A 16,598-nucleotide genomic window follows, 5' to 3' on the forward strand; every position below is an offset into this window, starting at 1 on the left:
TTCCCAAAGTGTTGGGATTATAGGTGTGAGCCACCACACCTGGCCACAAAACTGTTACGTAGCCCTTGCACTTCACGAACACGAGACTCAGGGTTAGGATGTTCAACTTGGTTTTGTTTAGGAGGCAAAGTCCAGTGTTTTCCAAAGACAGATTTTGTACAAACATGTGGTTCCTGCATTGGTATAAACCAATGATGCTAGCTGAGTATCAGCTAGCATGGCTGATGGAAGCCTATGGCATTCCCTGATTGATTGATTGATTCATTCATTCATCCCATAAATATTTATTGAGCACCACTTTGTGCTAGGCCTTATGCTATGGTATTGGGTATTGGATACAACAATGATCACAACAGTCATTTTATTGAGTGCTTATTATGCACCCTGTGTTGAGTAAGAACTTGGCATGGAATCTCTCATTCGATCTCTATGGCAACTCTACTAGGCAAATGTTACTATTATTATCACCATTTTACAGATGAGAAAACCAGCCAGGAGTAATTCAGCCTTAATTCCAAACTCTCAGGGAAGAACCTTATTGGCCCAGCTTGGGTCAAGTGTCCACTTCTCCCCACAGCAGAGGTGAAGAGAGTGGAGCTGTGTCACACAGTTCAAAGCTGGCTACAGTCAAACAGGAGGCAGTTCTCAGAGAAACAGGGTCTCTGTGAGTAGTTGCATTCTTCCACGTCTGCTGGGCTGCAGAGGGTGGATCTGAAGTGGTGGATATCCTAGGCCAGTGATATCCTAGGTCTTGGGAGTCCACTGGGAAGGTCCCACAGCATCTCCTACCTCTGAACTCCACAGGACACCCTTTGTCTCTAGAATAAATTCCCCTCTCTTGATCTCTGAAAGGGTTTATATTACTTAATGATTGAGAGGGCCTGAGTTAGCTGGTCTTATAACCATAGATCGCGAATACTTCCAGAGCTCTGTCCCGAGTTTTGTTCCCAGACTGCTGCAATAATGCATACCAAATTGCATAGGGGAGCAAAGCAGTAGAAGGTGCAGCTGTCTCAAGCGCTCAGACATGCCACGCAACCCACTGGTATGCTGCAGCTTCCCACTGCAGAAGGCTTCCAGAAGGTGGCCTCTTTAGACCAAGCATTTCTGCAGGGTTCAGAAGGAAGAAAATGACACTGGACCTTTGCTTATCCTAATACAGAAAAGCCCTGTCAACCTACAAAACAAAATTCTTTTAACTTTCTTTACGGGTACCAACAACAACAATAACAGTGACAATGATAGCTCTCATTTGCTAGGTGTCAGACACTGCAGCATCACATTGCATGCACATTACCACATGCACGTTATGCACTTCTCTGTTTGACATTCACAAAAGCTCTTTCCGGTAGAGGTTATTGTTGCTGTCATTGTGCAGAGGCAGAAACTGAGGACCAAGAAAGCTAAGTAACTTGCCCAAAGGCACATAGCTATGAAGTATGGATGGAGGCCTTCCAATCCAGATCAGTCTGAGGCTAGATCCCAAGTTCTAACATTATACCTATTATATCAATGCCTAAGACATTGAGGCATTGTCTGGTGTTTCTGCAATTTGATGGTTAGTGTTGAAGTCCCCAGGGTCTGCAGTTCAGAATACCCTCTATAAGTCCTGAAAGCACCCAGATGTGGATGGCATTTTGAGAAAAGACACACACACACACACACACACAAACACAAACACAAACACAGGCACATACTTGGAAAAAGAAGTCACACTGGTATGAATGGTGACCCTAGGTGTTACTGGTCCCACTGTGTCTTAGAGGAACGCAGAATAGCCATGGAGACACATGGGTAACAGTCCATTTTCTGATGCTTCTTGAATTTGGTTCAGCTCAGCAACCTCACATCCTCCCCTCACATTTTATAAAAAGTAAAGTCATGCAGTACTGGGTGCTTTGTTGAGGAACCTGGTTAATCCGAAATGAGAAATGGCATCATACAAAATCCTGAATACGTATTGAGGTCTGACTAGTTGGCCTGACGTTAAGCAGCAGGAAATTAAGCCAAGTGGCATGGCTGCCCCGCCTGGAAGCACTGCTGCTTTTTAGAACTTTTGTAAAAATAAAGGTCAACGAAGGCAAAGGGAATGAGTGCTTTAAAAATAAATGCACCTGCCACTGTTCTTGCTTAAGATCATCTAACTCCTTGCTACCCAAAGTGTGACTCAGGAACTACAAACCTCTATGTCACCTGGGGACTCATCAGAAAAGCAAGTTTCAGCCCTACTCCGAGTTGCTGAATTCAAATCTGCATTTTCACAAGGATCTCCAGGTGATGCCTCTTGCAGATTAGAATTTGAGAAGCAGAGAGCTTTCGGTCATCAAATAACTCATCTTGGAATCATTATACTGAAAGAATGGCCACTGGATTCTCTGAGGGGTCTACTCAATCCATTCATTCATTTGTCCATTCATTCATTCATTGATTCATCTCTTTAAAAATATATTGGTTATCCACTAAATGTCAGGCACTGGGGCGCAGACTGTAAACAGGAGAGATGTGATTTATAAACCGGTTGGAGAGAAAAGACATTAAGCAAACATTTATTTAGTTATTATGGTAAGTGCCAGGATGGATACATTTAGTAAGTGCAACAAACACAGTGTTATAGGGACCTGATCTGCTTGGTGACAGGGAGCACTTGCAGGGAGGATTATGGAAGGTGTCTTGGGGGACGTGGTATCAAAACAGACCCAAAGAAGGACAAAGGTGTGTTTATTAAGGGAATGTTCTGGGCAGCAGGCGTGGCCCATGCAAATGCCTGGAGGTGGGAAGATGCAAGATGTATTTATTTATTATTTTTATTGCATCTTAGGTTTTGGGGTATATGTGAAGAACATGCAAGATTGTTGCATAGGTACACACATGGCAGTGTGATTTGATGCCATACTGCCCATCACCTATATCTGGCATTTCTCCCCATGCTCTCTCTCCCCAACTCCCCACCCCCCGCTATCCCTTCTCTATTTCCCCCGACAGACCCCAGTGTGTGATGCTCCCCTCCCTGTGTCCATGTGTTCTCACTGTTCAACACCCACCTATGAGTGAGAACATGCAGTGTTTGGTTTTCTATTCTTGTGTCCATTTGCTGAGAATGATGGTTTCCAGGTTCATCCATGTCCTTGCAAAGGACACGAACTCATCATTTTTTATGGCTGCATATTTTCCATGGTGTATATGTGCCACATTTTCCCTGTCCAGTCTATCATCGATGGGCATTTGTGTTGGTTCCAGGTCTTTGCTATTGTAAACTGTGTGCAATGAACATTCGTGTGCATGTGTCCTTATAGTAGAACGATTTATAATCCTTTGGATATATACCCAGTAATGGGATTGCTGGGTCAAATGGAATTTCTATTTTGAGGTCCTCGAGGAATCGCCACACTCTCTTCCTCAATGGTAGAACTAATTTACACTCCCACCAACAGTGTGAAAGTGTTCCTGTTTCTCCACATCCTCTCCAGCATCTGTTGTCTCCAGATTTTTAAATAATCACCATTCTAACTGTCATGAGATGGTATCTCAGTGTAGTTTTGATTTGCATTTCTCTAATGACCAGTGATGATGAGCATTTTTTCATGTTTCTTGGCCTCATATATATCTTCTTTTGTAAAGTCTGTGTTTATGTTCTTCACCGACTTTTACATGGGCTTGTTTTTTTATTGTAACTTTGTTTTAATTCTTTGTAGATTCTGGATATTAGCCATTTGTCTGATGGGTAGATTGCAAAAATTGTTTCCCATTCTGTTGGTTGCTGATTCATTCTAATGACTGTTTCATTTGCCATGCAGAAGCTGTGGAGTTTGATTAGGTCCCATTTGTCTATTTTGGCTTTTGTTGACAATGCTTTTGGTGTTTTGGTCATGAAGTCCTTGCCTATGCCTATGTCCTGAATGGTTTTGCCTAGATTTTCTTCTAGGGTTTTTATGGTGTTAGGTCTTATGTTTAAGTCTTTAATCCATCTGGAGTTAATTTTAGTGTAAGGTGTCAGGAATGGGTCCAGTTTCTGCTTTCTGCACATGACTAGCCAGTTTTGCCAACACCATTTATTAAACAGGGAATCTTTCCCGATTGCTTATTTTTGTCAGGTTTGTCAAAGATCAGATGGCTGTAGATGTGTGGTGTTGCCTCCGAGGCCTCTGTTCTGTTCCATTGGTCTATATCTCTGTTTTGGTACCAGTACCATGCTGTTTTGATTACTGTAGCCTTGTAGTATAGTTTGAATTCTGGTAGTGTAATGCCTCCAGCTTTGTTCTTTTTGCTTAGTATTGACTTGGTTCTGTGGCCTCTCTTTTGGTTCCATATGAAGTTTAAGGTGTTTTTTTTTTTCAGTTCTGTGAAGAAGGTCATTGGTAGCTTGATGGGGATAGCGTTGAATCTGTAAATTACTTTGGGTAGTATGGCCATTTTCACGATATTGATTCTTCCTAACCATGAGCATGGAATGTTTCTCCATCTGTTTGTGTCCTCTCTTATTTCGTTGAGCAGGGGTTTGTAGTTCTCCTTGAAGGTGTCCGTTACATTCTTTGTTAGTTATATTCCTAGGTATCTTATTCTCTTTGTAGCAATTGTGAATGGCAGTTCGTTCTTGATTTGGCTCTCTTAAAGTCTGTTATTGGTGTACAGGAATGCTTGTGATTTTTGCACATTGATTTTGTATCCTGAGACTTTGCTAAAGTTGCTTATCAGTTTCAGGAGATTTTGGGCTGAGACAATGGGGTATTGTAAATATACAATCATGTTGTCTGCAAATAGAGACAATTTGACTTCCTCCTTTCCTAATTGGATACCCTTTATTTCTTTTTCTTGCCTGATTGCTCTGGCTAGAACTTCCAATATTCTATTGAATAGGAGTGGTGAGAGAGGGCATTCTTGTCTAGTGCCAGATTTCAAAGGGAATACCTCCAGTTTTTGCCCATTCAGTATGATATTGGCCATGGGTTTGTCGTGAATAGCTTTTATTATTTTGAGGTATGTTCCATCAATACCTATTTTATTGAGGATTTTTAGCATAAAGGGCTGTTGAATTTTGTCAAAGGCCTTCTCTGCATCTATTGAGATAATCATGTGTTTTTTGTATTTGGTTCTGTTTATGTGATGAATTATGTTTATAGACTCACATATGTTGAACTAGCCTTGCCTCCCCGGGATGAATTGTACTTGATCATGATGGATAAGCTTTTTGATATGCTGTTGCAGTTGGTTTGCCAGTATTTTATTGAAGATTTTTACATCTATGTTCATCGTGGATATTGGCCTGAAGTTTTCTTTTCTTGTTGAGTGTCTGCCAGGTTTTGGTATCAAGATGATGTTGTTCTCATAAAATAATTTGGGAAGGGTTCCCTCTTTTTGGATTGTTTGGAATAGTTTCAGAAGGAGTGGTACCAGCTCTTCTTTGTATGTCTGGTAGAATTTGGCTGTGAACCCATCTGGACCTGGGCTTTTTTTTGGTTGGTAGGCTATTAATTGCTGCCTTAACTTCAGCTCTTGTTATTGGTCTATTCAGGGTTTCAACTTCTTCCTGGTTTAGGCTTGGGAGGATGCAGTGTTCAGGAATTTATCCATTTCTTCCAGGTTTACTAGTTTATGTGCATAGAGTTGTTTATAGTAATCTTTGATGATGGTTTGTATTTCTGTGGAATCTGTGGTGATATCCCCTTTATCTTTTTTATTGCATCTATTTGATTCTTTATCTTTTCTTTTTTATTAATCTGGTTAGTAGGCTGTCTATTTTGTTGCTCTTTTTGAAAAAGCAGCTCCTGAATTCATTGATTTTTTTGAAGGTTTTTTTTGTGTCTCTATCTCCTTCAGTTTTGCTCTGATCTTAGTTATTTTTTTGTCTTCTGCTAGATTTTGAGTGTTTTTGATCTTGCTCCTCTAGCTCTTTCAATTTTGATGATAGGGTGTCGATTTTAGATCTTTCCTTGCTTCTCATGTGGGCATTTATTGCTACAAATTTTCCTCTAGACACTGCTTTACATGTGTCCCAGAGATTGTGTGGTATGTTTTATCTTCGTTCTCATTGGTTTCAAAGAACATCTTTATTTCTGCCTTCATTTCATTGTTTATCCAGTCAACATTCAAGAGAAATTTCATATCCAGCCAAACTAAGCTTCGTAAGTGAAGGAGAAATAAAATCCTTTATGGGGAAGCAATTACTCAGAGATTTCATCACCACCAGGCCTGCTTTACAAGAGCTCCTGAAAGAAGCACTAAACATAGAAAGAAACAAACAGTACCAGCCACTCCAAAAACATACCAAGTGGTAAAGAGCATTGACAGAATGAAGAAAATGCATAAACTGATGGGCAAAACAGCCAGCTAGCATCAAAATGGCAGGATCAAATACACATAACAATATTAACAGTAAATGAAAATGGGCTAAACGCCCCAATCAAAAGACACAGACTGGCAAATTGGGTAAAATGCCAAAACCCATCAGTGTGTCATATCCAGGAAACCCATCTCATATGCAAGGGTACACAAAGGCTCAAAATAAAGGGATGGAGGAAGATTTACCAAGCAAATGGGGAGGAAAAAAAAAAAAAGGCAGGAGTTGCAATTCTAGTCTCTGATAAAATAGACTTTAAACCAACAAAGATCAGAAGAGACGAAGAAGGACATTATATAATGGTAAAAGGATCAATGCAACAAGAAGAGCTAACGATCCTAAATACATACACACCCAATACAGGAGCACCCGGATACATAAAGCAAGTTCTTAATGACTTACAAAGAGACTTAGACTCCCACACAATAATAGTGGGAGACTTTAACACTCCACTGTCAATATTAGATCAATGAGACAGAAAATTAACAAGGATTTCCAGGACTTGAACTCAGACCTGGACCAGTCAAACCTAACAGACATTTACAGAACTCTCCACCCCAAATCCACAGAAAATACATTCTCAGCACCACATCACACCTACTCTAAAATTGACCACATAATTGGAAGTAAATGACTCCTCAGCAAATGCAAAAGAACAAAAATCATAACAAACAGTCTTTCAGACCACAGTCCGATCAAGTTAGAACTCAGAATTCAGAAACTAACTCTGAACTGCACAGCTTTATGGAAACTGAACAACTGGCTCTTGAATGTGAGATGTATTTAAGCCTTGTCCTCTACATTTTGAGAGTAGCGTTATTGTAGCATTACATGTACTAGTGAGATGTTAGGAGCCCTTTCCCTCTTAGGAGAGAAGTTTGATGACCTATTTATTTTATATATGAGAATATGCATCAATACAGACTAAACAGATGTACTTCCCTATGAAGAAAGTCTACTTCTTTCACGTGGCCACACACCAGGCAGGAGTCAGGGTGTTTTCCTTGATGCAGAGAAGAGGAAGGCATCTTTGTCTTCCATTTGCATTTTCCATTTAGTTTTTAAGTCCTCAGCCACACCCATTTATTTACATATGTTCTATGGTTGCTTTCACAGTGGTAATGTGTGCAAAGCCACTACCCAAATGAATGGCAAGCTTGCTCTGTGTGTGTGTGTCTGTCTGTGTGTGCATGTGTGCATGTATGTGTGCCTGTGTGTTGGTGGTAATTTGTGGAAGTGATGGGAGGTGGGTAACCCTAAAGATGACTTGGGTCTGGGGCTCAGGGGCTCAGACTCACCATGGAGCAAAATCTCCTGTTTTTTCCCACTCTACCTGCTTCTTTTCTAAGCCTATCTAGTATGTTACAGCTTTGTGAGCACAAGTAGTGTATTTGGGAGGTGATCCTGGGAAACTCCCATAGGACAGTGAGACAAGGAGAGGAAGGTGTGTTAACAAGCAAGCAGGTGATCACTGTGGGCAACTTGGGGCTCAACCCTGCTGGCATCACAGGGGAATAATATAGAGTTGGGGTCCGCAAACTTGTCTAGAAAGGGCCACGCCATAAATATTAGGCTTTTGGGGGTATACAGTCTCTTGTACAACTCTGCCTTTGTAGTATGAAAGCAACCATAGAACATATGGAAATAAATGGGTGTGGCTGTGTTCCAACAAAACTTTATTTATAAAAACAAGTGGTGGGCCAGATTTGGCTGGTGAACTGTAGTTGTTGACTCTTGATATAGAAGCTGTCTTTGAGTTGTTGCATTCTGAAGGCAAGGCAACTCAGGTACTTATCTGTTATCATTTTTCTGCCATTGGTAGAGGGATGCTCCTTAAGGCATTGCCTTCTTGTCCCTTCTGGACTGCCCCAGACCACAGATGGAGAGCCACAGGTGCTACTGTGGGAAGTCATGAATGTGCATGAGCATGGGAAGAGCCAAGAGGGAGGACTATTTTACAATGAGTGAAATAAGACTTAGAGAGGTCAAACGATGGTATGAGGGCACAAGGTAGGAAGTGGTCATGATCAAAACAGGGCTGATCCCTATGCTGTTTGTACATGATGACATGTAAATTTCCTCCTAAAAGGAGGAAATTTTATGCATTGTATTCCAATTGCATTTTAACATCTGTCTGGGAAATTTTGTTCAGAAGCACACCGTTTATAAAGCACGTCACCATAACCTATCCCACGAAATGGATTTTCTTCTGCTCCCCAAACTGTTATAGAGGCACTTGAGAATCAAAATAAGAAGATACATAATTTGTTTATTCTTAAGACTCTTTTAAAATGTCTTGATTATACGTGTTTCCAGGATGTACATATAGAAACTTTGCAAATCAATGAAAATGCAGCAAACTGCCTACTAGAAAACAGAGCAAATAATACAAATAGGCAATTCTCCAAAGAGAAAATATAAATAAACAATGAATATGTAGATGATCCTCAATCTTGATAATGAGGTAGGTACAAGAAAACAACAAGATATCCTCTCTGCCCATCACACTGGCAGAAAGTTAAACACCTTATGAAAACGTGGATGAAGATGTAGAGGAACTGGTACTTGGCTATTCAAGTAGGCTGTAATTTTCTGGAGGTTAATTTGATTAATAAAATCTGTTTCCTCTCACTTTATTCTTCCAAGAACGAGAGGGGGAATCAGAATTGGTCCATGATAGTGATGGTCATCGCATTCCTCTTGCCAGTGGCAGTTGTATGTGTGAGTTTGCAGCTCAATCCTGGCCAAGGGGATCCAAGGGCAGCTGAAGAGGCATGTCTGCACATGTCACCTAGAATGTCTCCAGCCATTACATGACCCCTGGGGGAGGCATTCTCAACTCTCTGAGAGTCGCAGATCAGAAAGATGGAAAGAAAGCACCTGGCTTCAGGATGATGGCATCGAGCCACTGAATTAACCATCTTTGGACCACCCTAACCTTCAGAAATCACCTTAACAAGAGAAAATAAAATGCTTATTGCTTAGCCACTGGGATCTTCTTTTATTTGCAGCCAAAAGTATCTTAACTGATATAATTATCTCTCCCATATAGAAATTGGGGCTTATGTGTCCAGATAGGCCATGTACAAGTGTTTTATTATAGCATTGCATGTAATCGTGAGACATTAAGAGTAACCTGAAATGTGCATCAGAGGGGAACAAGGGAAATAAACTGTGATTCAGTAACACTACAGAATTCGAGGCAGCCGTTAAAAGCAATTAGGTAAATTTTTATGCGCTGATCCCAACATCTCCAAGATCTCCAAGACATTTAAGTTTTAAGGAGTTGTGAAATAAATACATATGGTATAATCCCATTTATGAAAAACAAAATAATTCTCAAAATAAAATGTGTGGAGATTCATATATATACATTTATACTTATAGAAAACGGGGGTGGGATGAGTCACATCACATACATAAAAGCATTTACCTCTGGAGTTGGGAGATGGGAAGCAGGTGAGAGTTAAGAGAAATTCGTGTGTGTGTTTTTAAAAATATATATGGCATTTGTCCTTTTAGCAACACAAATGAGTGAATTTATGGCTTTGTCATAAAAAGATGTTTGGAAAATAACCCACATGCTCATTAGAAAAATCTAGCAAATACTAGAATGCACAGATGTTAAGTTTTTGTTCAAATCATGCAAGGCAGAGGTCTTTAAAAACAACAACAACAACAACAATATTTCAGGTTTTCTGAGGGCAAAGAGGAACTTCTCCTCAGCCCCTCAAATGATTTTCATGTGTGCAGCACAATTACGCAGGCAGAGTTCAGTGTGTTTTTAATCAAAAGCTACTTGTCAAGTAGACAATGTCACTTTGCCTAGCCTGCGTAAACAAAGCTTGGTGGGGACTGAGTTTGGAAGTGGAAGAGCTGAATCTTTTAAATTGGAGTGTGTGTGTGTGTGTGTAGGGGGGGGTGGAGGGGTGGGGATAGAGGAGGGGGTGGATGGAAGAGGGGAGGTGCATGGAGTGCTCTGTGCTACATACATTATTTTGGACAATTCTCCATAGAAATATCCACCCTGTGTTTTCCGGCACCAGCTCTGCTCCCAACCACTTGGAACCATAAGAATTTGACCTTCTGAAGGAGAGAGGCTCCCTAGCAATGCCTGGCTGGTAATGACTGAGTTGTAGGCACGGACTGTTCCATAATTGCCTTCCAGTTGTCTCCTACATTTTTCCGTGTTGGGTACCATTAGTCTCAAGGCTCCTGTCGTGTGGCCATTAAATCATTGTTTTCTCTGACAGCGTCATTTCTGCAAAACCCTGGAGAGAAAATACTACATATTCTACAGGACTGGAATGCCGCCACCTGGTCATTATGCCCAACAGCCCTCAGACCAGCTACTCCTTAAGACGTGCACATTTGCGGCGACGGCACCATGGCTCCCCAGACTAAACAGCTCTGGAGACCTTACTGCTGTACTGGTTCAAGTTTTTTTTTTTGTTTGTTTTTGTTTTTTGTGTGGAATTACCCTGGTCAGCAAGCATCCTCTAGAACTAATTTAGGAGACTGAGTCTGACAGATGGGTGTAAAGAAAAGAAGAATGGCAGGAAAAACATTGTTTTTTCAGAAATCAAAAAGGATGCTTCTCTAAGGGTATCACTTATTTTTCCCTCCACCCCCTGCAACCTACCCAGGGCAAGAGCAGCAGCAAAATTTTTCAGACAGGGTCTAACTGTTGTCTGAAATAAATGAGAACAGGGAGACTTGAAGACTGCTGAACATGGAAAGATGAGGTGGGAGGAATGGTCTTCCTGACTGATTTCCAACAGCTGAGCTGCAAGGCTGAATAAAGAGGATGCCAATGAGTCTTTAACAAAACACTGAAAAACCAAGGCTTGCTACCTTCGGGGATCATCATTTATTCATTCAACAAATAAAAGATTGAATGGTTAGTGGTTGCTCTGTGCTGGACATTCTTTTAGGTGCTGGGGACACAGCAATGGACCAGACAACATCTCTATATCTTAACTGGGCTCTGGGAAGGAAATTGGTGATGTACTCAAATCGGGAATTGGAGGAAGAGTTGAATAGAGGGACTATTTGCACAGATATAGGTGAAAGAAGGCTGCAAGGGATTGTGCAGTTCCCTGGGGCTAGCAAAAACAGGGAGCTGTTACCACCCTGACGGGGCACAGAGCGGGAGCAGCGGCTGGCAAGGAAGAGGTTAGTGTAGGGAGAGGCTGTGTAACAGGAGCCAAGACCAGAGAGTCACAACCAACCAAGCCTATGTAGCAGAAATGAAACTAGGAACAGATAAAACCTTTCTCTCCCCCTTCCCTTTTGTATTAGTCTGTTTTCATGCTATTGATAAAGACATACCTGAAACTGGGTGATTAATATTTTTTAAAAAGGTTTAATGGACTCATAGTTCCATGTGGCTGGGCCTTACAATCATGGCAGAAAGCAAAAGGCACATCTTATATGGCGGCAGGCAAGAGAGAATGAGAGCCAAGTGAAAGGGGGAAGCCCTTTATAAAACCATCAGATCTTATGAGACTTATTCACTACCAAGAGAACAGTATGGGGGAAACCGCCCCCATGATTCAATTATCTTCCTTCAGGTCCTTCCCACAACATATGGGCATTATGGGAGCAACAATTCAAGATGAGATGTGGGTGGGGACACAGTCAAACCATTTCACCTTTGGTCTCCTAGTAGTGCTTTCTATTGGCTGAATCTAACTGGAGGCTGGGGAGCAAGGGAGATCATTAATTTGTTCTCCTCCTGGAGTACAGGGCAGGGAGGAGAAGGGTGGCAAGTGTCCCTGGAGAGGCAAATGGAGTATTTCCAGCACAGTCCTTGTCCTCAAGGAGTTAATATTCTACCTAGGGGACACAGACCATAAACAAGCCAATAACTTTATAATACAATGTTGCCAGGACTTCATTAATCTAAGCAGCACCTCTGTGCAAATTAGAAAAAGCCACCCTCTCTCTAAATGGATGCAGCCCCATGCCAGGGCACTTGGTTTAGCCAGTGAAGCGAGGAGTGGATATCAGCCCCCACTCAATGTTTGGTCAGGAGCTTGTGCAGAACTCAACCCACAAAATGCAATATGCTTCGTAGCCAAGTGGTCAAGGTGTCATTAAAAAAATAGAATTCATGACTTGGAATGAGCCAGTGACAGGTGATGCACAGAAACAGCTTTTCTAGGTCATTAGGCTTGGTCATACCAGTGACATGGTGACAGGCTGCAAATGCAGGGTCATTAGGGGGCCCCGAGGATGCCCAATGGGCTGCCTCCCCAGGACCAACCCCTTGCAGCTTCCCATAAACTTCATAGGTAGGCAGAAGCCAGGGTGGGTCCCTTGTAAAGTCAGCCACCAGTGGGAGCTGCCCCAGAGCTCACAGGGGACGAAGGGCTGTCTTCTCCCAGCTCCGGCTCCCTGAACTGTGATGAGCAATTTGTCTTTCAGCCTTGATCTGCTGTCAGTGGGGCTGACACTGACTCCGAGTATTAATTTCTTCTTGAGCTGTCTTACATTGCAGTCGACAGAGGGACGAAAAATGAAGTGGATTTGCCAGATACAGAAACTCATCACCCAGCTGCCTTTATTAGTGGTGAAGCTGTGGGGAGAAAGGAGGCCTGAGCTGTGCTCCTCTTCTTTCTTAAGAAGCAGATGCCAAATCCCTAATGAAGCATCTTTCATTTTGCAGCCCTGTGCTTTGACACCTTTCTCCCTTCACTCTCCCTTGGCTGCACAATGTCTTTGCTCTGTCTCTTTAAAGTGGCTTGGCAGAGATATTACAAAGAAACCGATGGATACCCCAAGTCTTTTCATCTGCCTATAACAGGTTCACCCACTTCATAAACAGGCCCTCTTGAAGGTCTCTTGTGTTGTCTAGATTGTGTTTTATTCAGGGGTCTGTGGTGGGTAGAAACAAACAGGTTCATTCAGTTCAAGTTTTTTAAAATGTAGGAAATCTCATGGTGTCCAATGACAGTAAGGCTCAGCTACTTGCTGTGTCTCTTGAGCTCTCAAAAGGGCATGGATGCTCAGATACACTATTTTCTGCACATCCCTTTCTTTATTCTTTCTTTATCCTTGCTCCTTCTGCTCTCCCACACAGCCCATCATAGCTCTCCCAGCCCTAGAGTTTATGGGGCCCTCATTTCCACACTCTGTGACTATCTGGATCAGTCTCTCAGCATCCAAAGTCCAAGTTCCCCCACAAGGAAATCTGATTGGTGCAGCTTGTATCAGGCGTTTTTCTTTGGTCCAATCATCTGTAGCCTGGAGGATGGGACCATGTGGTCTGTACAGCTTCCCATCTCCGAAATAGGAAATATGGGTGGGGCCAGAAGACTTCTCTAGAACATCCAGAAAGAGATGCTATAGAGGCAAAAGTAGATCTGGATAATATATGTTTTATTTTAGTTTTGTAGACATAGAATCTCACTGTGTTGCCCAGGTTGGCCTTGAACTCCTGTGCTCAAGCAATCCTCCTGCCTTGGCCTCCCAAAGTGCTGGGATTATAGGTGTGAGCCACTGAGCCCAGCCCAGATCTGAATTTAAATCTCTATTCATCCAATCACTTCCAGACCTGTGGCCTTTATTTAATTTCCTTAATTAATTTAATTTCTAGTGCAGTTGCCACCCAGGGTTATGCCTGCAAGACCAGCTTCAAAAACATGGTTAACAGGCAAGCACAAAGAGATTCCCCCATGAGTAGACCTCCAATTACCCTGGGTCTGCTGCATTTTCAGTGCCTCATCTCTTTGGGAGCAAAGGGAAGTAAAGCTTTGTATTCACATTGAGTGTGTTGGGATGGGTGGCTGGTGAGATAGTCACAGCTTGGTGGCCTGGCATGTCTGGGGAAGCATGAAACATAACCACATCACGATTATGTAGAATGCATCCATGGCCTCCCCTTGCAGTTAGACTCAAGGTCAAAATTCCTCATAACGGACTTGAAAGACTATGACTCAGCCTGAGTGTACGTCTCCATCCTCATCTCCCAATGTGCCCCATTACACTCTGCTCATTCATTCATTCATTCCCACTGTTCTGAATGTCTACGATGGGCCAGCCCAGTAGTACAGGCCATACTGGGCCTCCTTGAGCTCCTGCTGTCTCATGCCTCAGGGCCTTCACAGATACTCTTCCCCCTGCCAGGAACACTTTTCCCTCTACCCCCTTTATCAGTTAGGCACTCCCACAGTACTTTGCATCCTGTTCCCCTCCTGTGTCGGGACTTACTGGGATGAAGACAGAGGGTAGAAATGGAGCCCATCTTGTGCCCCTGTACCCGCAGTGACCGGTGCACTGGTTGTCACACAGCGGGGCCTCAGGCCAAGTCTGCTGAATGGGTTAACGTTGAAAACAGGGCTGGAAGACACATCTCTGCCTCATGGTAAAATGTTAAAGACTGCTATGAAGCTCATTAGCAGATTTTGAGAAAATTTTAATTACTCAACATTGACAAGGGAAAAAGGAATTGTGGCTAAAGCACATGAAAATCAGCTTCATGTTTGTGGAAGAAGAGAGGTACGTATTTGCCTGGATGAGGGTCAAGTAGGGTTTCTCTCCTATCCTGCCCCTGCCCTGCCTTTCTCTCTTTCTCTCTCTCTCTCAAGCACTAATGATAAAGATTGGAAGGTCATGCATGAGAAGGTGTCAGATGCCTGCAAAGAGGCAGCCTGCTTTGTGTTCACTTACTGCACATTCTTCTGATTTCAGAAAACAAGGCTTTTCCTTAAAGGGTCTCTGGTTATAGCACGGGCACCTCCCCATGTCTCCTGCTTCAACTTTCAACTTTCCATTGTAGAGCTCAGGGTCTGAGATAAGAAACCCTTGTCATGAGCTTGGAGCAATGACTTTGGAGTCACAGATCTAAGAGTCCAGATTCCACTGCTTGCTGGCCAGGTGACTTTGAGTGACCCCAACTCCCTGAGCTCCAGCTTCCTCATCCTTAGAAGGGAGTGGCCATAGGAGGTGCCACTAAAGTGTTGTGAGGTATAAGTGATGGAATTCATGGCGAGCTGTCAGCTTGGGGCCGGGTACACAGGAAGGCCACAGCAGACAGCAGTTATTACTACCACTGAGACTGAATATCAGGATATCACACCAAGGATCTGGTTTTCCAAAGGACAAAGATAGGGAGTTAGAGACTGTAATTCCAGAAGTTTAATGCATAGAAACAAATTATCCTGCCACTTTTGCTTGGTAACCACAGACTAATTCCTCCTGTATAGGGAGAACAGCTTCAACTGGAGAAATGTTGACACACCAAGTCCAGAATTAGACCTTCAAGGTCATTATGGCTCAGTTCACCATAAAGACTCATAAGCCCATGAAAGTTAATGGAGATTTTGAGCCAAAGACAAACCAAGGATAAAAACTGGGAACCTTGTGGACTGAATAGTTTTGGCCCAATATGAGAGTATTGTGAGAAATACGCTTAATTTAAACATGGTGGTTATGGGGAGGAAAGAAACAATGCAAAAGTCCCTTCTAATTCAAATGAAACGTTTCACTGATCACAGTAACAGAAGATGCCTTGCAAAGTGGTGACCTCCCACCCCCCATCACTGGGCATATTCAAGCAAAGTCTGCCTGACCTAGGTCACGTCTGTGTTCTAGACATGTTGGTCATTCACAAACCACCTTCAGGATATTTGCCATCTCTCTACATTACTTTTATTACAATTTGCTTAATATTTGTCTTGAAGTGAGCTCTAAGAAATGTGATAAAAAGAAAACTTGCTACAATCACTGTAGGAAGAAAGCCATTCTTGCACTGTCACAAATAGAAAGTAACTATAAAAGTAAATACAATAAAAACAAAACAAGGTATTTAATTACAGCTAGGTACTAATCTTCACAAGGCTCTGAGCCTGAGGCCTGCCCTTTCTGTTAAAAGGGAGAGTAGCCAGTCCTTGGAGAGGTGTTAAAGACTGAACAGCACTAAATTGAGACTTTCTACTTTGCATAATAAAAAAGGACAAGCGAAAATTTAAAAACAACGACCTTTTCTGCTATGCGATTTCATGTTAATGTGTATGTAACACTGAAAAACCATTTCACCATCTGCTGGTAGTAACTGTCACATCCTCAGAGAAACTCCTGGGAGAAGAATTCTAGCACTAAATCTGAGGTTGGGTAAGAGAAGACCTAAAATCCCTTCAACTCTGAGATATTATGACCTCAGATTCTCACCGTACTTTCTTGATATGAATTTCCCAACAAACACTGGCAAATCCTTAACAATCTACTCTCCAGGGGAGAGGGAAAGGCCCCGATTAGACCT

General features: G+C 42.4%; 1 protein-coding gene and 1 long non-coding RNA gene across 2 annotated transcripts in view; one reads left to right on the forward strand and one right to left on the reverse strand.

Moving 5' to 3' along the window:
• LOC104652046 (uncharacterized) overlaps nt 1-9,322 on the forward strand; it is a 217,943-nt gene extending 208,621 nt beyond the window's left edge. Inside the window, exon 3 of the long non-coding RNA XR_745399.3 lies at nt 9,042-9,322. This is a non-coding gene — a long non-coding RNA (uncharacterized LOC104652046). The remainder of the gene's footprint in view (nt 1-9,041) is intronic.
• Nucleotides 1-16,598, reverse strand: part of CCDC60 (coiled-coil domain containing 60) — a 216,293-nt gene that overhangs the window by 155,101 nt on the left and 44,594 nt on the right. The gene's annotated exons all lie outside the window — the stretch shown is intronic.

Source organism: Saimiri boliviensis, chromosome 7 (genome assembly GCF_048565385.1).
Source record: "Saimiri boliviensis isolate mSaiBol1 chromosome 7, mSaiBol1.pri, whole genome shotgun sequence".
NCBI classification, from domain to species: Eukaryota; Metazoa; Chordata; class Mammalia; order Primates; family Cebidae; genus Saimiri; species Saimiri boliviensis.